General features: G+C 35.3%; 1 protein-coding gene across 2 annotated transcripts in view; it reads left to right on the forward strand.

Annotated features, from left to right (window-relative positions):
• Positions 1-11,321: 11,321 nt before the first annotated feature.
• Positions 11,322-23,938, forward strand: part of SEMA3A (semaphorin 3A) — a 479,082-nt gene continuing 466,465 nt past the window's right edge. For both annotated transcript variants that reach the window (XM_040472793.1, XM_040472792.1), the window contains exon 1: positions 11,322-11,716. The gene's annotated coding sequence lies outside the window, so the exon portion shown is untranslated. The remainder of the gene's footprint in view (positions 11,717-23,938) is intronic.

Here is a 23,938-nt window from a genome sequence, read left to right on the forward strand (position 1 = left end):
ACACTACCAATAACTTAAGTACAATTTACTTGTCTTTTAAGAATAGCATTAATAATGTTTCAACTTATATTTACGCCACTGCCCATAGCAGACTTGCATATGGTGGGTACTCAATAAAAATCTGTTAATTTATTTGTCAGTATAGGTATATAAAGATATACATTTCTAACTCATTTTGCTATATTACATTCATGTGCAGGGAACTGAGGAGAGCCAACAAGAGATACTTACAGCATAGCACCCATTAAATACTGAACTTTGGCAGCACAGTGGTCCTTTTGAGTTTAGTTAATAATTTTAGTATCGGGTCAAACGGGTGGCTCAGTTGGTGAAGCGTCGGGCTCTACCTGTCTGTCCCTCTCTGGGTCTCTCTCCCTCTCTCTCTGCCCCTCCACTCACTCTCACGGGGCGTGGGAGGACGCTCTCTCTAAACAAACAGACAAACAAACAAACAAACTTAAAAAAATAATTGCAGGGCGCCTGGGTGTCCCATTAAGTTAAGTGATCAACTCTTGACTCTTGATTTCAGCTCAGGTCATGGTCTTATGGTCCTAGATGAAGCCATGCATCAGACTCTGTGCCAACAGTTCAGAGCCTGTCAGGGACTCTCTCCCCTTCTCTCTCTGCCCCTCCCGCTCCTCTCTCTCTCTCTCTCTCTCTCTCTCTCTCTCAAAATAAAAATAATAAACCTTAAAAAATAATAGTAATTGTTAGCAGCAAGACTCATTAATGAGGGAAAGTAGGGTACATAAAAGTTTTTCACAGTGATTTCTAAATAGAAAGAACCACTTTGTTGGAAAAAGTTACTTTCATTTTCTAAGCAACAACAGAATACAAGATAAAATTTACATGGACATTGATGGTAAAATATTTAGCATATACTCAACATTCAACCAATATCTACAAGTGCTGAAAATTATAGGGGTGTTTGGGTGGCTCAGTCGGTTAAGCAGCCGACTTTGGCTCAGGTCATGATCTCGCGGTCCTTGAGTTCGAGCCCCGCGACGGGCTCTGTGCTGACAGCTCAGAGCCTGGAGCCTGTTTCAGTTTCTGTGTCTCCCTCTCTCTCTGCCCCTCTTCCTCTTTCTCTCTCTCTCTCTCTCTCTCTCTCTCTCTCTCTCTCTCTCAAAAATAAAGAAATGAACTTTAAAAGTGCTGAAAATTATAAGAAATGGAATTATCAGGGAAGACATTCTGCAAAAGAAAATGAAAAAGACAAAAAAGAAAAAAAACCCTCATATTTATAGGTAACCTAAGGTATTAACAAACAATTGCTTTGTTATTGAACGTGTTACTGGTAAAATAAAGACATGAGGAAACATGAGTTTCCTAAAAATCTTTTTAGAAAGTTTACTAATTTATGATTGGATTAAAATACATATTATAATAGAGATTGTGTTCTTGATTACTGCTCTACAAAAATCTGGATTTACTAAATAGGTTGTACTGCCTGTACTTTTCCATCACATAAATAAAACGACACATGTAACATGCCACTGTGAAATCTTAAAGTATTGTAGAATGATTATTTGAACAATGAAAACCAGCTTTCACTCTTCTGATACTTCCTGCCTAAAGGATTTTTAGCATTTGCTTTAGGTTTTTTTTTCAGATTCCTTTAGTGTTCTTTAAAAAGCAATGTCTAAATATGTATAATCAAAATGTGCTGTAGTAACCCTCCACTCACTTGTGTGACAAGTTTTAAATCTTGGTGAGAGAAAAACAGTTTCTTTTCCACCAGTTTGTGGAAATATTTCTGAAGTATGGAAGTACAGTTAGCCATCTTTTTCTAATATGAATAAGGTAGAAAGTAAAGCCTTAGCAGTCATTCTTGGGAGTCAGTGCTAGCAAGTAAGCTAGGATACATTTAAATGTGTATAATTACTAAATTAGCCCAGATTAGGAGGCAATGCAACATGTTTCTAATGACTGGGAGTTTGACCATCTATTCCTGTCACCTACCAACTCTGACTTTTGGTAAGTTATTTAGTATCTTGTAACCTCACTTTCCTCACTTATAAGATCACTTCTAAAGAATAAATGAGTTAATACCTTCAAAGTAATGTATAATTTCCTGGGGCTGCTGTAACAAGTTATGATAATCTTGGTAGCTGACAAAACAGAAATTTTCTCACAATTTTGAGAAATCGTGTATTTGGAGACCAGAAGTCTGAAATTAAGGTGTCAGTAGGATTGGTTCCTTCTGGAGGCTCTGAAGGAGAATCTGTTCCACACCTTTCTTTTAGGTTCCGGTGGTTTCCAGCAATCGTTGATCCTCTCTGGCATGTGAAAACATCACCGATCTTTACCTCTGTCTTTACATGTCTTTACATTCTCCTCTGGGTCTTTGTCTCATGTTTTTCTTCGTATAAGAATACCAGTTATTAGATTTAGGGCTGACCCTAAATGCAGATGATCTCATTTCAAGATCCTTGGCTTAATTACACCTGCGAAGGCCCTATATCCAAGTAAATTCACATTCTGAGGTTCCTGGTGAGCATAAAGTTTAGGGAGACCCTATTCAACCCATCACAAGTACTAAGAACAGGTCTGGCACAGAATAAGTCCTCTGTCAGTTTATAAGAGTGAAAAATTGGATTAAGTTAAATAAAAGCCAGTAAGAAAATGAATATATCAATTATGTAAGTCACATGCTAACCTTTATAACTCATTAAATGATGAACTCAATCTATTTGTACTAATGTAAATAAATCTGGAAAGTATTATGTTGAGTTTTAATAAGTAATCTTCAAAGCTCAAGACATATTATTAGGGTAAATTAATATCATTGCATTTAAGGCTATAGCTACCAAATTCTTGATAAGCATTAATTTTGATGACAGGAAAGGAGTATAGGACTCGGGAAAAGAGAGAATATCAGGGTCTTCAACAACTTTTGTCATAATTACTCTTAAACATATATTTTTAAATTTAATTTAAAGTAGCATCAAGATAATAAAATACTTGGGAATACAATTAAGCAAGAAGGCAGAAGAGAATACAATTAAGCAAGACAGAAAAACACAACACATTGCTGAAAGAAACTAGACACCAATACATGGAAAGGTATCTCATGTTTATGGATTGGAAAATTTAATATTGTTAATATGTAAATACAGCTCAAAGAAATCCATAGATCTAATGTAATCTCTGTCAAAATCCTGATGATGTCTTTTGAAGAGCTGGAAAAATCAATTCTAATCTTCATATGGACTCTCAAGGGGCTCCAGATAACCAAAACAATCTTGCAAAAGAACAAAGTTGGTGGTCTCACAGCTTCTGCTTTCAAAATTACTACAAAGCTGCAGTAATCAAAACAGTATATACTGGCATAATTACAGGCATATAGACCAATAGAGAGTCCAGAAATAAGCCCTCATGTATATCATCAAAGATTTTAAAGAAGAGTGCCAAAATCTCTATATAATGGGGAAAGTGCAGTGTTTTAGCAAACGGTATTGGGAAAACTTATTATCTACCTGTAAAGGAATGAAGTTGGGCCTTTACCCAATGACATATCCAAAAGTTAATCCAAAATGGATCAAAAACCTAGAGTAAGAGCTAAATATATAAAACCCCTAGAAGGAAACATGGGAGAAAAGCTTTATGACATTGAATTTGGCGTTCATTTCTTAGCTATGACACCGAAAGCACAGGCAAGAAGATAAAAAAAGAGAAATTAAATTAAATCAAATTGTAAAACTTTTATGCATCGAAGTTCACAATTATTAGAAGGAAAAGTCCTACAGAATAGAAGGGGAAAGTATTCACAAGTCATATAATATAACCATTCAGTTCTCTCCTGTGTTACAAAAAATACTTGAGGGAAGCATCTTAATAAAGTATCTTGGTAAATATTGTATTCTCCAAAAATACAATTGTATTATACAATTGTATTGTAAATACAATTGTATTGTATAGTACAATTTTTTTTTTAATTTGGCCTTTTGGTGGAATTGATCAATACAGTCAAATGAGTATCATATAGATGACTTTTGACATAATTCTAATTTTTTAAAAAAAATTTAATCTGATCCTTATTTGGGTTATGATAGGCAGACACATATATGTATCTATATGTACATGTTTATTTATGTGTCTATATGTTAATACATATCTAATTATTAAAAAGATCTCATTATATAAGTTCTGGAGAGTATTACTTTAAAAAAATAGGTCTAAATGAAGTTTGGAAGTTTATTGACTTGACTGGCCTAGTTTCATTAATTAGATGCTCCTAATTTGCTTTATTACTTGCTTACTATATAATCAGCTTCTCTTTTTCAGCCATTTCATGGACATAACATCTTGTAATTCATCATTCATCTGCTCATTCATCCTTAAAGTTAATGCTTTACAAAATCCACTTGAAAAATGTTTTTGACACCCAAGTATATGTGTGTCTCCAAAATATCATTATTCAATTCATTTGGTAAGAAAGAGATTTTAGGTTTCCTATCCAAAGCATCTACTTGTCTTTTCCAGGAATAAACTCCTTATTTATATTCCAGGAAATTAAAATGACTCCATCAACTTTGGTTACATTTGTGAAGCTAGTATATAAGCAAAGGTTGCTGGGTAAAACCTTTTGGATTTTCCCTTTAAGGAAACTGAGCAACACTTATGGGCTTCTTTACCCTGCCAATCTTCCTTCTGATCATCACAAAAACAATGACCAAAATTTCAACAGCAATTTTGAACCTTAACGTGACATCTATTATTAGCCAAAAATGCCACAGCAGAAGGAAAGATGGTAGATATCTTACTGTTTGAAAAATTACTCCACACAACACTTGGAAGGCTACTTCTACATTGCTCTTAGTTGAACAAAGAAGAAGTATTGAATAAATATTGCTCTTGTTTAATCCACTAGTGTGCTTTTTTTTTCCCCCCAGTTACTTGTAGGGTTGATTTTCACTCAACCTCTTCATTCATCTCTAATTAGTTACGAAGTCCTGCTGCTTCTAGCTTTGGAATTTCATTTGAATCTAAATTTTTGTTCATTTGTTTTTAGTATTATTATCATTAGTTAAATCCATCTAGTCATCCTAAAGAATGAAGTTCAGTAAGTTTTCTGTGTTTCTGATAAATGCTTTGAGAAATATTAAGATATACAAACATTTCAAAATATTTATGACATCTGTACTAGGATACGAACATGAGGTCAGGTATCAGGGATACAGAGAACGACATTGATTATCCAACCACAGGCTTATATTCATTCCATTGTATAAAGTTCCAGTTCAATGATCTCATCACAAGCAAACTTCACAAACACAGATTAAAATCCCATTTTTTTAATAATTGAGGTTTGGGGAAGTTAAATTACTATTAAGTGATGGAATAGGGATTTAAATCAAAGACTTGTTAAATCTCACTTTCCACTGAACCACAAGTGCATGGCATGAACATAGGGGTAGAAATGGGAGTGGAATGTGAGGAGGACTAGAGTATATGTCTGTGGGGATAGTCTCAAGCAGAGTGAAAAGTGATAATCAAATGAGAAATGTAGGTCAGTGCCTGAGTTATTGCAGCAGACTCAAAGGCTGTCTTGCCTTTTTCTAATCCCTTCCAATTAATCTTTCTAAAATATATTTATCATGCCAGACACTTACCAGAAAACTTCCAACAATGTTTCTTTGTTCTACATAATCTTGCCCCTCCCAGACTTTCTCCATGATTCCCCCATTCAAACCCTTTATTTGATATAGTCTGTTTTTGTCATCATTTCTGACCCACATGATGTCCTTCTGTACCTCTGAATTCATGCAACCCACACTGATTTCTCATTTTTCTGAACTCTTATTAAATTTATTGTCTGTATCATTCTTTCTGATCATAAAATCTCATTTAATTTATTGTGTGTGTATATTTTCATCTCAGGTAGTTTGTAAAATGTCTTGGGGTCAGACACTATGCCTTGCTTTGCTTCTTTATGATGTCTACATCAGTAATAGCTAATAAGAAGTGGCTGTTATTAGTTGAGCTGAATTAAAAATTGCCTGACATATCTTGAAGAATGGTGAAAATAATAATTTTATTTTATAGTTTTAGCATTTGGATTAATTGAGTCACAAACATTCTCCAATTAATTTATATATTTTCTCGTATTGGCCTAAGTAAAATTCTAAACTTGGTACAACTATTTTTTAGATCTCTTTCCTTTCATTTAAATTCCCCTGTGTCCCCTATCTCCAGCCTTTGCCCAATTTTTCCATCACCCTGGTCTATCTTTTTCCACACATAAACCTTCCTTGGCTTCACCTCCTCGTGTGGGTTTACGGAATTAAGACTTTCAACCAACTTGGAGCCTTTTTGATGTTCTGTGTTCCATTTTTGATACCCCAAACTGTTCATATTTCCCAGGAAAACTCTTCTGTGATACAACTGGTCCTTTGAAAGGTGTACTGTACTAGCCTTCCAGTGACCACTAGCTAATGTCTTAAACTAATCCAGAGGATAAAGAACAATTTAAGAAACTATTCTAGGGGTGGAACTGTTCTCCTCCTCCTCCTAGATCATTAACATTTTACCACAGTAAAAATTTGTTAAGAATGCTCTTGGGGCGCCTGGGTGGCGCAGTCAGTTAAGCGTCCGACTTCAGCCAGGTCACGATCTCGCGGTCCGTGAGTTCGAGCCCCGCGTCGGGCTCTGGGCTGATGGCTCAGAGCCTGGAGCCTGTTTCCGATTCTGTGTCTCCCTCTCTCTCTGCCCCTCCCCCGTTCATGCTCTGTCTCTCTCTGTCTCAAAAATAAATAAAAAACATTAAAAAAAAATTAAAAAAAAAAAAGAATGCTCTTGACCTTGGACAGAGGGCATTTTAAAGAAAGTATTTAAGATCTAATAGAGTAAGACGATGACTAGGGTTGGAAATATTTTTGTCATAGAATTATATCATGCCTGGTCTCATAAAAAAAAATTCTCCTAAGTATTTGTGAAATTCTTGATTATTCACACCTTACTGACAAACCTAGGTATACTTTTTTTCAGAACTACTGATAGAGATATTTCCTCTGCTCTAATCCTGTGCACCCTGTCTTACTGATATTTTATCCTGTACTATTAAAATCATATCATCAAGTTAATAGAATACTTAATGTTTGGGATATACACTTTTTTTTCTGCCAATGCATGATGTATTTTAGAGATGTAGAGTCAACAACAACCAAAAAAATAACAATTTCCCCTGTTCTAGAACCAGCAGGAATACAACTTTCTGCCCCATCTTCACCTTACATACAATTGCAACCACCTAAACCACACTAGATAAAAACACTTCTATGTAGAAGACACAATTGATCTCACGCTTTAATGCGGCTCTGTGTGTTTCATTTCTTTTGTTAACAAGGCCAAGTATTGAAACCATGGGTTAGAAAGATGGAAGGATATGGAATATTGTTGAAGATAATTCATATAAAGGGTATTTACATTTAAGAGTTGAAGCAATTTTATTCAGAAATACTGACTTGCTACCAGGGATCAGCACAAGCATTTTTTTTTTATTGCCTTAAACTCGAAAGTAAGCAGTTTGGAACGCAAATTATTCACCATTTGGGCTTTAAATCTTGGCCCAAGCGACACACATGTTTTTCTTTTTTTTTTAAATAAAATCTTGAACCAGATCATTTAAAAATACCATGAATTTTGGTTTCAGTTACATAATATCTTAAATATTTGAATATACATATAAAACAGAAATATTTGTACATTATTTTTAACAAAATATTTTGATAATGAATTGGAAATGGCAGATCACATTTGGAATTTATTGAAACAATCTTATGAATCAAACATCGCATCCACATATGATCGCCACAGTGCCCATAGTCACTATCAGGACAACTAATGAGGATACCGTGTGTAGATGGGATGGTGACAAACTCAATGCAAAGGAGTGAAAATCAGTGACAAGGGGTTTGTTGTTGGGAAAATTCTGATTTTTACCTTCCTAAGGCGGGTGGGGAACAGCAAGCATTAGATCATTAGTTCATAAATTAGACAACATTTGGTATAAAAGACTCTCTTGAGAATAGGCTTATATGATTGGTTGTGAATAAACCTAGAAATAAATCACAGTAAAGTCTGTATGCTTCTCCAATTCTTACCCAAACTTTGGTATATAAGTTAGACTAGAAACTCCCCAGGACATTGTTTCTTGGGATGTTTCCAATATGTCCCATTTTCAGCCAAGATACAAAAAAAAAAAAAAAAAAAAAAAAAAAAAATCACAATGAAGGTATTCATGGTATTTTATATAAAACCATGATGTAGTTTTGTTTGTTTTTCCGATGAAAATTTTGAACTCTGAAAATGCTAAAGTTTGGCTGATGTTCATCAAACAGATTTCAAATAGTCACAGATAAACTTTAACCTAATTTACTTAAATCCAACTAAAGAAAATTAAGATTAATTGCTCTCCTGTTCAGTATTTCTATAGGTACATCTGTATTCTTTCAGTAGCATATTTTCTGTAACTTGAATATCAATGTTTGCTTATAATGTCTTTAGGACATCCAAATCTTTGCACATAGAAACACACACTGTAAAATAACCAGACATTGTTTAAAAGGCCCTCTCCTTAATGGTGACTATGTACAAACAGTAGTTAACCATTTAGGTATCTTCAAGTTGCATTGGCCCCTTGGGTTACATTTAAGTCACAGTCTGCTTTGTCTCCAGTATTTTTATCTCTACTCCTTGTTTTTATCTCTGCTCCTTTTTCTTGGTACTCAATACCCACTTTTATGATACCTTATATTTCTCCTTCATCATCTTTTAATACTTTTTTTTTTGCATTTTAAAGCATATTTATTCTTATTCTCATATCTTGGGTAGAAATATAAGGAATACATTTTTGCTAATATTTAGCAGATTATTATAAACATCCAAAGTCAGAGGACTATAAATATGGATGTCAGTATAATGTGGCATATAGCATAAGACCATGCTGTTATTCATGACCAGATTTTTATTTTGTTTATCTTTGACAAAACTTTTAAATAAATCTAAGTTTCATTATTTAAAAATTTTTAAATATTTTTATTTATTTTTGAGACAGAGAGAGACAGAGCATGAGCAGGGGAGGGGCAGAGAGAGGGGGAGATACAGAATCTGAAACGGGCTCCAGGCTCTGAGCTGTCAGCACAGAGCCTGATGTAGGGCTTGAACTCACGGAGTGTGAGATCATGATCTGAGCTGAAGTCGGACGTTTAACGTATTGAGAGCCACCCAGGCGCCCCTAAGTTTCATTATTTAAATAAAATTTTCATGGAAGTATAAATTTATTTTTAGACCTATTTTCTGTCTTTTTGTCTCTAGAAATAAAGTGAGAGGGGTTTTTAACAAATTTTTTTCATATACTCCATAATATAATTTTACCACTGAGTAAAATAAGCTTCTATTAGAGCAAATATAGCATTAATTCACTGGAAAATGGTAAAACATTAGAGGGAGAATAAGAAATTATTACTCAAAAAATAGATTTGGATTGATTTAGGGAAATGTGTAAAATGAATATAAAATTAAGAATTTATTTATTTATTGACATTCTTAGTTCTTCCTTCTTCCACTAACTTGCAGTGTACCAGTTAGAAATATTAAGAAACATTTGCTGGGGCACCTGGGTGGCTCAGTTGGTTGAGCATCCAGCTTTGGCTTAGGTGATAATCTCGAGGTTTGTGAGTTCAAGCCCCACATCTGGCTAGCTGCTGTTAGCATAGAGCCCGCTACGGATCCTCTGTCCCCCCTCTCTGTCACCCTCCCCCACTTGCACTCTCTCAAAAATTAATAAAACATTTTAAAAAATTAAAGAAACATTGGCTCAAATGTTTTAACTATAAGAAACTGTGTCAATGAATTATTTTTAAATTACATGTTCTTTTTTTTTTTTTTTCAACGTTTATTTATTTTTGGGATAGAGAGAGACAGAGCATGAACGGGGGAGGGGCAGAGAGAGAGGGAGACACAGAATCGGAAACAGGCTCCAGGCTCTGAGCCATCCGCCCAGAGCCCGACGCGGGGCTCGAACTCACGGACCGCGAGATCGTGACCTGGCTGAAGTCGGACGCTTAACCGACTGCGCCACCCAGGCGCCCCTAAATTACATGTTCTTAAGCAATTCTTCCCCTCATTGATCCTTAGAACCATTAGTGCAACTTCTCTGTGGGCAGGACAATATTTCTATTTGGACACACAAAGCTTGAGTATTTAATTCTAAATTATAACTACCAAGAGCAATAAAAGAAAAAATCCGTTCCAAGTTTTCTATAAAAGAAAGCGATGAGAATCATTTATTTTGTGCAGGATAAAATTTATTTTGTACAGAGACTGTATGACATAGTGAAGAGTGAAGATTCTAGAGTCAGATCCAATGGTATTGTGCTTCCAAATCATACTATGTGACCAACTCCAACTCTTTCCCTCAGGTGAAAAAAAGAGAGATAATAATAGCAATATTGACCTTAAGGTGTCATTGTAGGACTCAAAAGAGATAATGCATGTAGCAACTGTTCAATTACCATCATCATTATTAATAATAGTAGTTGTGCGCTATTTAACAAAGGGAAGTAGCTCTCAACAACATAGGAAAATAGATCAAACAATTCTGATTTGGGAAAGTGAATTATATTCATTCTGATTATTATTATTATATACATTCTGATTAGTTTTGATTGTCAGAGAGATGACACAGAAAGCCCTAAAGTTTCCGTGGGTTAAGGTGCTTGAGATAATGTGTGGTATGCAGGCAGAAATACCTACAAGCGGATTTTTTTTTTTTAACCATTGGCCTCAACCACATTAAAAAAAAAAAAAAAAAAAAAAAGTCCTATTGCAGAATGTCAATCTGCCTGACAGTGTAAATCTCCTTAAAGCAATTTAATTCAGATTAAAAAGATAACCATGGCTTATGCGGCAGAATGAGGGATCTGTTTCAAATCCATCACATTAACACTATCAATAACCCATGATGACCCATGATTGAGTAGTTTTAATTAAGTTCAGTTGGAGTATTGGGGGAAAGGTGCTTCATTTAATCCTTCATTAATAGTTAAAGTGAATATTATAAATACCTCTATAACTTCTGTAGCTTGAACATCTTTCTTTTTTATTGAATTTATTGTTTTTCTTTCTATAGAGTAGTGCCATTTGGGGAACTCTGATTCCCAGGAGCTTTAATGCTACCCCACTTCCAGCACTATAAAACAGAGGCCTGCTGTTTTAATCACGCCTCTCTCTCTCTCAATGTTGTTTGCGCCCTGGTACAACCCATCTGCCTTGAATCTAGGGCTCCGCTGGGGCTGCACACATCTGCCAGCCAGACTACCTTCGTACACAATTACTCAATCCACCGTAAGGCCCTTTAATAGGAAACAAGTGTGACAACGGCAAGCCTCTTTTTTTTTTTTTTTCCTCCTCCCTCTTAAACCACAGAGTCAAATAGCTCTAATAGAGATGAAGCTTGATAGATCCGCCCAGGTGTAGGTGAAATGGTAGAGCCTCAGGGGTAATAGATGCTGTGCTCTCATGCTGAAGTTTAGCACTCTGTCCTGACCGGCTCGCTAGCAGCAGTGAGATGGGCTGCTCCTTGTACAGTTACAGAGTCAACACGCTTCTTGCCGCTCACGTTTATGCCTAATCCGGAGGGCAACCTGGAGCTAGGTAAGAACAGCAGAACAGCTCTTTGACTTCAACGTGTGGACAAAGGACAGCAAATGCAGTAAGTGGAAAATTTATTCTTCTTTTACTTGGGAATTAATTAAGGATGTTTACTCTCAGGGAATCCTCTAAAGACTGCAAAAGTGAACTAGCAAAAAGCCTGCGTTCATAACCCTGTGGATTTCCTCCGGTTTCGTTTTGCACAGTGCCTTGGCACTGTCACTGAAGCTTAAATACTCTGCAAGTGACTTCCTCATTCAGAAGGTCTCGGAACTAAAATGTGGTGCTAATAATATTGCTAATTCAATCCTGTAGCCTGGCATATTACTCACTATTTCTGGGTGAAATGTCCTTTATTGCTGTCAGGAATGATGGTAGCAAGTGTTTTGTCACAGTTCTGACAATAAAAAAAATATGTAAGAAGCACATACTTTTCTCGAAAATAGTTTTCAACTTTTCTGCATAGCTGTATTGTTATGTCACTGTTCGTTAATGTGTGGCATTTGCCTGAAATTTTTGCTCAACAAATCCATTCTACAGCTCAATCTCTTACCAAAGAAAAGATGCTAAAAACTAAACGCAGTATTAAGTTGTAGCAGCAATGACAATGATAATGAATTTTTAAACAAACAAAACAAAACAAAGGTCATTTGTTTGATAGCATAGGAAGAGATATTAAAGCCAGATGTAGGAAATCTCAACTTTGACTTTTTGGTCTTTCATGCTTGGTTTAAAGCAGCCTTCACTTTGCGTTTACTTTGCATTTACAACTTGAGATTCACTATTAAACTATATTTGAACTTCAAGTTCAGATTTGATCTAAATGCAGCCCTGTTCCTTGAACCCCCTACTCTGATTTTTACTTGGCTATGGGGAATCTTTTTACTACTATACCATATATCCTGAATTGTGTTAACAAGCTAACTGTGGTGGACTTTTTCAGGTGGAATGTCAGCCAGTGTGAAAGAATGTGTTTGCTGTTCAAATGTATGATGTTCCATGTAAGAAATAAATGCATGGGACATATGCTCTGACAAAGATTCCAGTTAGGATTCTAAATTCAATGCATCACATATTGCCCAAAGATAATAATATTAAAAAGGATGCAGTTAAAAACTGTCAGCACATCATAATAGCTCTTTGCAATCATTCAAGGATTTTTTTTTAACTTAGGCTTTTTTAAAAAATTAGTCTGGAAGGCATTGTTGTCTCAAAAGACAATGTACATATATAGGGTACATAGACAGGTGAAACTGGATAAAACACTGTTGCATTGTTTAAATAATTCCCTACCGGCCAGCGTTTTGTTTTTGTTTTCTAACTATTACAGATGGACATCATTGAAATTGATGGTTTAAAAGCCATGACGGTAGAATCCTGATGACTCCTTTGTGTATATTCAGAAATGATTTATCTCGGATAAAGTTGCTGCTATGAGAGGTTTAATTAATTATTGCTTGTTAAATATATTTCTTTAAGAATTGCATTTGACATTACTGATGGTAGAGTAAATGCAGTTTAAAAGTCATTCTTCATGAAATACTTAAACCGACAATTGTTGGCATTGAATAGCGGTCAATGTCTACCCCCTACAGGGAGAGAATCTAATTTCACTATGCCTTCCCCAGTACATGAATACCATGGAGTACAGTTCACACATATGAATGCTGTAACCGTGTCAATGACTCCAACAAGTGCCCCTTAATGAAAAGGTCAGGTCTGTGATTAATAGGAAGCCTTTTTCAAAGGCTGGACTTCACTTCAGCACTGCCTTTAGATTTGTTTCTCCTTGATTTACTTCATTTGCCTTTCAAAGTATAATAAAAATCAAGTGGTACTATGCTGCACTTTTTAAATACTCTGTGGTTAATTTTATATGATGATAACACATTGGTTAGAATATTTGGTTCGGTAAAAAAATAAGTAAGTGAAAAAATAATTCAAGCCTATTATTGAAGGCATAGAATGATGAATGAGAACTTTACACTTTATCCAAAGAGTTAGAATATATCGCCTTTGCTTAAGTTGCAGTTAATTTAATAAATTTGAAGAGTCACTGTGGGAATAAAGATGGAGTGACAGGAAGGGTTTGATATTTTACATAAGATTTATTGTGCTTAAATGGTAGCTATATGCCAGCAAGTAAATATACACAAAGAACTCATGCAAATAATGATTTTTCACCAATGGTGAAATTCATTTAAGGATATGTAGCTAAGTGGTGATAAGACAGTAATTAAATCTATTGATATACTCAAAGAAACAATTGAGTCATCTTTAATTTACAACAGTGGTTTTGTTATAACCATCCCAGTTAAATCTTATGCTGGAAAGCATTAAGGTTAAGTCTAACTTAAAAGTAAAACAAATACTTTTTTTTACAGGAATTACATTTTACTAATAAATATCCTGTTGAAATTTAAGCAATTGACAAATTACATTTTAAATAAATACCCTTGTCTTTTCATTTATGTAAGTGTTCTGTGTCGCTGTGGCTTTATCTGTACATGTTTTCAAATAAGATTGCAGTAGGAATAATTGGACAATACAAATAATGGAAGTAAGTGGAAAATATATATGCTATATTTATTCACACAAATTCTAAAATACTTGGAGGAAAATTTTTAGAAATCACAGGATATATCAACTTATTCTAAGAGATCTCCTTCCTTGAAGAATTTAATTTTTAACCATAAATCAACACAGGATTTAATAACTCCATTTTCACTTAAAACAAAGGAACTATGTTACATATCAAGATAGAGAGTATGGGGAAAAAGACAGTGAAATTTCAGTGGTCACTCAAGGAAGAGACAGTGTGGCCAACTGTACAACGGGTACAATGCCTCCTAGATGTGCTCCCAACTTATCAGTGCCCACAGTGTCTTCCGGGTACTCTTCTATCCAGGCCTCCATTTTTGTTATGAATCAGAAGCCAACCATTTCCAGATAGGGTGCTATGAATAACATGAATTGGGCACTTGCAAGGAACCAAACACTGCCCTGAGCATTTGGCACCCATGATTTATTTAGTCCTGATAGCCCAATGAAGTAGGTACTGTTTCTATTCCCATTTATAAAAGTAAAACCAGAGGGGTTGAAGAAGTTGACCAGTGCTATGTAGTTGGTAAGCAGTGGAACTTGGATTCAAATTAACTTTGCATGAGGACAGATAAATCTTCTAAACACTAGACTGCACTGCTTCCCTAACAGGTGACTTCATTATGAATGCCAAGTTGACTTTATCTCTGATCACCTGATCAGGACGACTTGAATTCTGAAAGAGATTTATAAATAGAAATAGATGACCCAATCAAACAAAACGTAAATCGTTAAATGCCAGTGAGTAAGACCACACTTCAGTTTACATCATCATTCAGTATGTATAGACCCTACTACTTTTCAGAGGTTTTACGACAAGTATGGGAGTTACAGCTATACCTCAGCTATTGGGAGAAGAACTGGTCCTTTTACCCCCACTCAGTTTTTAATTTTCCATTCGTGTTAGGTCTCTGAGAAGAGTTTGTCAACTCCGGGTATTTCCAACCAATCCACTGTTGAACTTAACAGGGGTGATGCTAATCACAATGGTCTCTGAATGAGAGTAACCTAAACACATTCCCACCAACCACTACGGCAGTGAAAAAAAGTGAGCAGTTATTCACTCTTAAAGATTTTCAGGCCTTAGTTACTTAGTAGGACCATCTGGATTTTTTTTAATAGAATGATCATTGAATGTCTCTTTATCTGTGAATACTTGTGTCATGTAAGCATAGCCTAGAAAAAACCTATTTGAAATATTTTATTTCAGATACAGATTTTCCAAGGAACTATATCTGTCGTATGACCCTCTGCTGGAACACTTTCTCCCCCAGACAGACCTTTATCAATATGATTGAGAATATTCTTTGTAGAGAACTCAAAAACAAAATATTTATGATAAAAAAAAACCCTTGTATTTCATAATATAACTTTTGTCATTATGGGCTTGTGTATCTTCTCCCAGATAAAGACAGAGTATTCATTTTAAAGGGAGTTTTTTATTTCTAAAAGCCTATCTTATCATAATTGTTAAGGTGAAAGATCCACTTTTATATACACAAGCAGTTTTATGCATGGCAAATTTAATGAAAATGAGGAAATTACTTCAAATTTTTAGCGAACCCAACCCACTTTTTAAAAAACTGGATATGTAAAAATGTTACTTTAATTCTCATATATTCTTTTGTGTTGATAAAAGATATCTGATGAAAACAAGGTATGGGATGAAGATATTTAAATATGTTTGGCATTTATAAAACCATAGACTGTTTTTATACAAAAGAAGACAGAGAAGAAAACAAGTAATTTTTTTTTCAAACTAATCTTAAGATCCTAAGAGAATTAATCTATAGTGACAAGATCTGAAATCCCTAAAAACCTTGAGGATTGATGATTACTTGAAAAACTTTGATCAGAGACTTCCCTATCACTGTCATAACTCAAAGAGATCAACAGGCTAGCTTCTTGAAGTTAATCTTACCCTCATAAATCCTTTTTGGATTATCCAGACAACACTTCATTTTCATTTGTAGGGTCATCTTCAGTGGGAGGGTCTCCTAATCCCATCCCCTACCTTTTTTGGCCTGACTCATCCCAAGCCTTCCACCAGGGGTCCAGTCTACAATTAATTCTGATATTGTCTCATACTGGCTTACTTACTACTGGCATATGTTCCAGGGAAATACTGAGAAGACTGTAGGTTTAGACATTGTGCTGACGGACAGTTCCGTTCATATCTGGTGGTCACAATTTCTATAGTCTCATACATCCTGAAGCCAAAACCAGCAGTCAACCACAACTCGATTCATGCATGGTCCTTGCTTTGTGTGGAAGGAAGGCTCTTGGTCCCAGTTTCCCTAACACAAATCAGACTCCTAGCTACCATGGGTTTACTTCTGCAACCAATATCCAAAAATTCTTCTTTTCTATCCCTGCTTAATATTAAACATTCTCTTCATTTTAGGCTCATTGACACCTATATCCTGTTTAGAGAGTGGCATGAATTTTTAACTTTGTTATGAAGTACATTTTATCACTGCTGTGTGTTCAGAGTTAAAGTTGCAGGTGCGACAAACTCAGGGTTTCAAAGAGGCATTTCATTAGCAGTCAACTTCATTTTGTTTTATTCCTTAATATTGTACAAATTACACATGTTACATCATAACTTTCCTGATAAACTGTATTTTCAGTCATTCTAGAATTTATTTTCCCTAGATAACCATCTGCTACTAAGTACACATACCCATGTTAGTATTTAAACTTGGGTTTGACTGAATTACAAAACTAAAATCCTTATAAGTGGAATACTGAACATGAAGTAGAACACTGGGGTTCAGGTCCTCTTTTTGACAATTATTCGCTCATTTTTAAAATGTATAGAATATTGGCCATGCAAGATTTTTTGATTTATTTGCACACGAAAGAATTGTGAAAAGCTCTTTGTAAAGTGACCAGGAAAAATGAGAAATTTTTATGAGACATAGAAGGCCATGAGAGTGCATAAGCTCAGCATCTGATGTCTCATTCAGGACTTGCCTGGCTTTTAAAGGGTTTTGTATGTGTGGAGGACTCTATGTTTGATATAACTTATGTTGTATAAACCATCACACATATTTTCTCCCCTATATTAAAATATATTTCAGTGATGTTTAATCAGAAAACTTTTATCTCAGCCTGAGTTTCATTTAACAAAATATGAGTTTCCATGAAAAATTATGTCTTGGCGTGAACAAACACTTCTCAATTTCCTTAATTTGTGAGCTTAATGAAGGATTCATATTTGATTTTTCCATTTCTTGGTGGGTCTCTTTTCAGTCCTGTTCTGAAGGATTTAAGAAATGAAAGAAAATTAACAAAGGAATCCAAAAACCTTTACCATTTAAAAGTGAGCCTCTAGGGCGCCTGGGTGGCGCAGTCGGTTAAGTGTCCGACTTCAGCCAGGTCACGATCTCGCGGTCCGTGAGTTCGAGCCCCGCGTCGGGCTCTGGGCTGATGGCTCAGAGCCTGGAGCCTGTTTCCGATTCTGTGTCTCCCTCTCTCTTTGCCCCTCCCCCGTTCATGCTCTGTCTCTCTCTGTCCCAAAAATAAATAAACGTTGAAAAAAAAATTTAAAAGTGAGCCTCTAAAACTGAATCCTGGAATTGAGCTTGGTTTACCCTATAGTCCTAGCCAAAATTGCCTGACACATGGTGAGAACAGGAATGCTGTACTAACAAAAATATCTTCATATTCACATAAAACATTGACACATATTGGCATCTTTGCTCTTAGCTACCCTATGAGATAGTATAACACTAATACATTCATTTTTTTCACTTCTTAAATAATGTTAGAAGTATATTTTAACAAGGCTGATTTTGTGACCAAGTATTTAATTTATACAAAATGAAAATTTGAGCAAGAAAAGCTTATGTGCACTCATCCCATTTCCTTGAAGATACAAAAGCAAATATATGTGGGTGAATATAGAAATGTAAAGTAACTACAGGGTGTCCTGTCATTTACATTATCTCATTTAATCTTCACATTGATAGCAAAAGAGGTTTGTCCTTTGCAGTTTACAGATAAACAATGTGTTTTACTTTCTCAATTTTATGAATAACATTAAACTAATGAAAGTATTTCCAAGTGGCTGATATACTATGTGAAAGCAGCAAATGTGCACAAACATGCTCGGATGCCCACATGCAGGGTAGCTTGGGACAGAGGCTATTTTTTTTTATAGTTCCAGTCCTTTGGACTGGAATTTAGAGACTCAAACTATTTCAATACATTATGGACCTTAAGGATGCACGTATACACCGTATATGTAGTAAGACTCCTACCTGACAAAAGTCTTAGTATTGCCATCATATTTTGATTCAAGAAAATATAAGAAATGGGTGTGATATCAATGCCATGTGTTTCAAGAAGGCATTTTACTTTGGTACCTTTAGGAGAATACAAATGTTATAGATGATTTTATCATGTAGAAAAAGATGCATATTTTATATCAGACCTTGTATTTATATCATGTTTTTAGGCATATTCATTAATTTCTGTTACAATAATGTAATAAATAACTTGCTCCTTGTGTGTGTAGTTTATGTGTCAAAGCAAATACGTGCGTGTATGAATGATTTCTATTATCCGTTCCACAGTAATAGCTCTTTTAAATAAAAATGATTTTTCTTTTATTTAAAGAACTATAGGTCATAATTTAAAAAACAAATTTTATCACAAACTTTTGTGTGCACCAACAGGAAAAAAAAATCTATGAATTTAAAATAATTGTTTCCTGGCTTACTTGGGCTGCTTTAGAGTTTTGAATATTTATAGTAATCACTTGCTATTCTCTGCTGCTATAGAAACACTGTATTTTTATATTTAATGTGTTACTTTAAACAATGACTATGGCTACGGACAGCATTACATAGAGATCCTGTAGGTTGACTACAAGTTTTTAAAATAATGTTATTAACCTTTTTTTTTTTTAATTTGTTCATTTTGGAAATTGTGAACTTTGCTTTTTCATTATGACAAGACCCAAACATTTATTTTATTAGTAGGACTTGGGTTGTATATTGCCCACGTGGAATCTTTTTAGACTCTCCAAAACAACTAGACTCACAAAACTGCCATTGGCTATTGCTGACACTAGCCCACTGGGAAGGAGGTAGGATAAGAGATGACAACAGACTGCCAGCAGGACAGCATCAGCGCCTCCCCTTGTGACAACAGAGATCAAAATGGGGGCGGGGGTAGGGGAAACACAGGATTAGAAACCCTGTTCCCTGTGGAAACCAATATCTTCTGTTACAACAGGGGTACAGCTAAGTTCCTGCAGGTGGTCTGCCCGGTGAAAATAGTCACCATACTCAGGGAAACCTGTCAGGAGTCTTACTATCAGATATTTACAATTTTCCCAGTCTATATACAGCGTAGCAGTCAAGGTCCTTTGTGCCATAGGTAACTTTTTCCTAGTAATACCATCAGCCTTTTTTAAATTTTTATCATGTTTACAGGGAAATAGAGCTAGACAGCTCATAAAAGATGAAATTGGCATGACAAAGGGGAAAGTGCATTGTATTCTCTATCCACAGATAGTTAACATGAAGTTCGAGAAGATTCGTTTGAAGGACTGCCATGGCATATTTCCATTCTGTCTACAAAAACTAAAAACCTCATTTGCAGTTATACTTATTGCACAGAGACCTGCTGTCATTTGTCGTTTTGATTTTGCTTCCAAAATATTTTAAGCATCTCTGCCCCTCTGTAAACTTTAAAAACTATATATACCTACACACCAACATTTTGAAGGGCTGAAAAAGATCTAGATCCAAGCGAAATTTCTATCCTTTATATGAGATTAGACTGAGGAAGGTGAAGACTACATTTTCTAAGACTAAAGCTCAGAATCAATTATGTAACTGCTTTAAATACTTAAGGCTTCACATAAGATACGCCTGGAATTGCTTCCAAAGCTCAGGATACTAGTTCTGGAGGACCACCTTTGATATGGGAACAGGCTAATAGGACCCATCCATGGTACGTCACTTGTGGCTGCAGCAATAATGTTATATGTCAGCATGTCTTAGGGGAAGAAAGTGCATTTGGCAGGAACTCTGGCTTTTCTGGAGAGAAGCAGTATCGTGGGCAGATGATAACTTGGCAAGTTCCTGCAACTGTAACTGTGACCATTAAAGTTTAAGGATGGACTCAAGCTATTTTTTTTTCTGAAAGGACTAAGGGCTGGGCACGTTAAAACCATTTTGAGTGCATTTACTATTGCGGTTCCCAATCCTAATTACTTCTCAAAGCACTGCTCAGAGTTTATATTGGGGCACCTGAGCGGCTCAGTCTGTTAAGCGTCTGACTCTGGATTTCGTCTCAGGTCATGATCTCATGGTTTGTGAGTTTGAGCCCCACATGGGGCTCTGCACTGACAGTGTGGAGCCTGCCTGGGATTCTCTCTCTCCCTGTCTCTTTGCCCCTCCCCGACTCGTGCACACACACTGTCTCTCTCAAAATAAATAATATTTTAAAATGGAATTTATATTAGTGATATTTAAACAAGTGAACACTAAGAAACAATATGCTATTCAGGTTGTATCTACTAGTTTACTGTCTAGGAATAGATATTAGCTATACAGTAATTATAAAATGTGTGTGCATTTATATACATGGTCTTAGATAATGACTAGACAACTTACCAAATTTCAGAGATTATACTTGTATAAAGTTAAAATTAGCATGGACAGATCATTTAAAAACATATATCATTTAATAACATTAGCTACATTTTTACTTGTAAAATGAGAAGTTTTAAATAGATAATGCACCTAGTTTCTTTGGTTTCTAATTTAAAATATGTATACACACATTATTTCATTTGTAATAATGAACAGCACTGTTTAAAACTTAATTTAAAAACTTTGAGTAAGATAACAAGGATATATTACTCTTATAGAGATGTGTGCTGATATTTAAAAAAAATTATTTTTTATAATACATTTGATGACTTAAAGTCAGTCTTGACTGAATTAATAAACTCCTGAGTAATTAAATATCCTCAAGTTATTTGAATATTGAAAAATAGGACATTGATTCTTTTAGTTAATTTTTCTGGTTTCTGTTAAGTGCTGATCATGAATTAAGGAATTAAAAACCATTTCTTACACTTTAAATAGATAATAATTTGCCTTTTTTTCTATTCTAGATAATTTTTTATTCTGTCAAACTGTAGACCCCATAATGAAATGGAGATGGTACAGTGTAATTAGCTACAAATAGTGAACTTAATTTATCTTAAATTATGTGTAATAAGAGAAAAAAAAATGAAACCACATTAAGAATGATGTTACTTAAAGAAATAAAAAAAACGTATTGCAATTAGTTCATGTTCCTTTTGAAATTAGAGCTGTAAGTCTTTGGAAAATTTGTCAGAGATATATGAAGTTTCTATTAGATCTTTTTTGTTTGTTGGTTTGTTATGTACCACATTTGTTACTTAATAGATAATGAGTTTTAACATCAGCTGTGGCTGGTTCTCTTAATTTGAATACTATGCTTAAAGCATCTTTTGATTTCTTTTAACAAGATATCTCAAAGTTAGAAGATCTTTGAAATAGTGTGTATCCTTAATTAGATTTGATCCCAACCTGTACAGCACAAGCCATTATTAATTGAGATTTATGCAAAAGAAGATAGAAGTAATGAGCATTTGAATGGCTCATGGATCAGTGCAGACTTAAATTTACTGTAGCATGTTTTCATTGATCACCCCTACAGTTAGGGTGGACTTTACTGAGAAGCATAGAGAACTAGGAAATACAAAGAATGGGATTGACCTTTAGCAAATTTTGAGTGTTAGGAACTTTATCTTTGATAATCTTCCCTTCACTTCACAACTTTTTTCAATTCAGGGAGCAATTTCTCTTCCCTTCTCTAAGCAGTTGAGTCACCCCCTTGCTCATAGACTTCATACTGACTTCCGATTACCCCAAAACTTGAACTTCTGCCAACAGCAGCAGTTGTTTTTTTTTTTTTTTTTTTGTTCAGAAAGCTCCATGCTCTTAAATAGTCTTTACTTTTTGACATTGTCACCCTCTTCCCCAGTAATTCCTAAATCAAAACACTCATTCCTTGGATGTAGTAATTACTGCTAGGTCCAGGACTGGAAGTCAATTAAGCAAAGACACAGAATGTTGAATGAGTATCATTCAACAGTTTGATGGGTATCTTTTAATTAATAAGCCTTTAACACTTTGGGTGTTTACATTTTAGTAAGAGCATTCTTCTGATTCAAAGCGTGTTTCTAATTTTTGAAGCTTCAGCAAAAATTTGAAAGAGATGAGCTTCCCCGCAAGTGCTGAGCTCCGTTCCTTTCCACCTCTAAATTGTGATCGGTCTCTGGCCAGCTCTGACCCAGGAAGCTGCTCCCTGGCTAGCACTCTTAGTCCGGAGAGGAGGATCTATGACAACTTGGTGTCAATTTTTGCTGTCCACTCACTTTTGCCTGTTCTATTCTCATGCTCTAAACATTTTGAAACCAGCCAATAGAAGAACCTTACGGAATGCAAATCGTATTTAAGAGAAGTTTTAAAATTCGCTTTTCACGCTTATGTGTTACAAGTCCATTTTTCACCTTCTCTTCCATTCCAGGTGTTCCTGCTTAGCCCCTAACCCCTACATCCTCCTAGCATACCTTCCTTCTGAAATCAGTTGGAAATTCAGAGGGAGTGAAAAAAGGAAAAGAGAAATAGAAAAGGCCCTGACTGAATGTTGCTAATTGAGGGAAAGTGAGGCTGCTCCATGTATGAAGTATTGTTCCCAGTGGCTGCTGCCGAGATGAACATTAATCTTGTTTTAGTAAACTACATTTATATAATTAATCATGTTGTCATTTGGGGGTTAGTGATGCAGTTTGCCTTGGATAACTGCCGGATACTGCAGACCTTTACGCTAGCCTAAACTTTTCTGACTTCCCTAGTCTAAATACCTTTACACTGAACTCAGAGTTAGTGTGCTAATGTCGTTTTGCTCTAGCTATTTTTTTTTTTTGTTATCCTTGTCCTTGTTTTAAGTTGATCTTGAGATTTTACATGAGAAAAAGAAGAGCAATTAAATATTCCTCGCCAGTGAATTTCTTAGTGATATTACTGATAAACTGTGGATGTAGTTCAATGGTTAAACTTTGCCAGAGCAAGTATGTATATAGCACATGCTGTCCCTGACACACTTGAAGTTGTACACTTTTTGAAAGAATGAAATATAGCTGTTTGAAAACCATTATTTTATGGCACAATTTAAACATCCTTCCCAATTCTATGAAGCCTTGAGCTAGATAGTATCTTTTCCTGCTCTGAATTCTGTACCATGTATTACTTGTGTCATTTCTTTGATAGCTGCCTGTACAGAGGCATTTCCATTCCCTGCTAAATGCTAAGCTTCTTGGACACAGAGACCAGGGCTTCTACTTCTTTGTGTGCAACACAGCCATGACAAAGTAGGTGTTCAATAAACACTTTTTGATTGAGGATTGACAGTTTCCACCCTGTATATGCAGATTGAGGGGTCTTTACCTTCTGTCTCTATACCCCATTTGCTGTTTAATTGGCTATTAGCTGGAACTGATTGATAGACATGAACACTTTTTTTTTTTAAAAAGAGAATTGGCAGCTATGTAAATACAGCACTTAACCTTAAGCACTCAGCCATTAACCTTAATCACTGTCCATTAACCTTAAAGCACCCCAGGTTT

The sequence above is a fragment of the Herpailurus yagouaroundi genome, unplaced genomic scaffold, assembly GCF_014898765.1.
Source record: "Herpailurus yagouaroundi ecotype Mexico unplaced genomic scaffold, PumYag 100, whole genome shotgun sequence".
Lineage (NCBI taxonomy): Eukaryota > Metazoa > Chordata > Mammalia > Carnivora > Felidae > Herpailurus > Herpailurus yagouaroundi.